The following is a 2014-nucleotide window of genomic DNA, read 5'->3' on the forward strand; positions in this document are numbered from 1 at the left end:
TTGTGCAAAAGAATGGATATGACCTCCGCAGATTTCACAGGAGGCTATAGGAACTTCCTTATCTCCTCAAGATCAGAAACCTTCCCCAAATACAGAAGAATCTACACACTCTTCCAAATATGCACAAAGGGTTTCCAGTCCTTCTTTATACCCACAAGCAGACTCAGAACATCTGCCAAATACATCAAAGGCTCTGGATTTTACCTTATCTCCTGAAGGGGCCTTGGAAGCCGTTTTGCCTATCAAGCAGGCTAGGGAACCTGACACTTCTATACGAAAGTCTGTTTCAATATCTGTAGCAGAAGAAATTTTTCTTGGAACTTCCACAATTACACAACGATGTCTAGAAACATCCTTATCTGCTCATGAGGCTCCCAGACCTTTCACATAAGTCCATGATGCTCTAGGAGAGGTCACATCTTCAGAGGTAGCTCTAATACCTACTCCCGTTTCTGACATCACAGTCAGGATTTCTACATATATACACAGTATATTAAGACCTTCCTCAACTGAGAAGGATGTCTTAGGATCTACTGCATCTGAACAGCATGCTTTACAACTAACCCCATCTACCCAAGTAGATTTATTTCACATGTCCACTCTGGGGAGAAATAGTCGACATTCTCCCTCTACCAAAATGGACCACAGGCATCCAGTTTCTAGAAACACAGGGTTAAGATTTGATCCTCCTGATGGAGTCTTGAGAAATTTCTCCTCTAAGGAAGACAGGTTCAACCTTCCCCCTTCTGCTAAAAGGGATCTTGTGCCATCTTATGCTGCCAAAGAGACACCAAAACCTACAACTACTCCTCAGGTGAGTCCCACACCTTCTCCATCTGTCCAAAGGGCCTGGAATTTTCCAAAAAATGACCAAGGAAATGTGGACCGTTGCCAATCCTTACAAGGTAATGCTGGACATTACATATTGTCCCAAGATGCTCAAGTAACTCCTCCTTCTACCAAAAAGGCATGTTCACCATCTGCCCTGGGGTTTCAGGGAATTTCTTCACCCCTCTCAAGGGCTCCAGAAAGTGTTCTCCATTCTCAAAGTGATTTGTCATTGTGAAAATTAGACTTCAAAAATACAAAACCATTTTTATATTTCCAAAGGTCTGAGGGATAGTCCACATCGAAAGAAAAATCATGTAGACCTTGTGCCATTAGCCAAAGTATATCAGAAAAATTCCATGTCTTCTAAAGCATCTAAAAATCAATCTGGCTCTAGTACTCTTCCTGGGAAACATTTACCATCAGCCATACAATCCACAGGACAATCGAAATCTAAAAAGGGATATCTAGAAACTTTACCATCTGCCAAAAGTTCTTTAGGATGTTCATCAACTTCTCCAAGAGCTCGGTTAACCCAGAGAACAAAAGAACTAAAGCCATCTTCCCAGGGTGTTTTCACAAGAACCACATATTTCTTCTTTTCTTTTATACCAAGACAGATGTCCAGCTTCTTTCTCCCCATCTCTGATTGCTTCATCCTATTTGTTCTCCCTCCCAAATGGCTCTTTACTCTGAATTAGAGGCCAATTAATAAACCATAGAAATATGGAAGGAATATCTGAGAGGCATTTGCTGTCAAGACAACACTTGTTACCTCACAGAAGAAGCTAAAGCTCTCCAGGATACAAGAGATTTTTCAGGGAGGGCCTAATGATGATGTCACTGAGAACAGCCATGGCCTACCTGCTGAACAGCTCTCCTTACATTGATGAATTTCAAGGGTGCCTTTTCCAGGTATGTCTCCTGTGACACAGTGGAAACCTTTATGTACTCCATCTCTCTAAAGCTAGAGACTTCTTTTTCCTTCATTAGTGGTTTCATGCTCTGAATGGAGAAAGTTAATCAGGGTCCTGGCATGGGTAGTAATGATCTAGGAACTTGGAGTGGAGGTGATTCTTCTGGATAATATTTTTATTCCTAGGTCCATTCCTGTGACATAAAGTTCAATTCTCTATGTTTTCTCTGTTTTGTAAAGGCCAGTATATTCCCTTCAGACCTTTAGGTG

This window comes from Rattus norvegicus, chromosome 3, assembly GCF_036323735.1.
Source record: "Rattus norvegicus strain BN/NHsdMcwi chromosome 3, GRCr8, whole genome shotgun sequence".
In the NCBI taxonomy this organism is placed as follows: domain Eukaryota; kingdom Metazoa; phylum Chordata; class Mammalia; order Rodentia; family Muridae; genus Rattus; species Rattus norvegicus.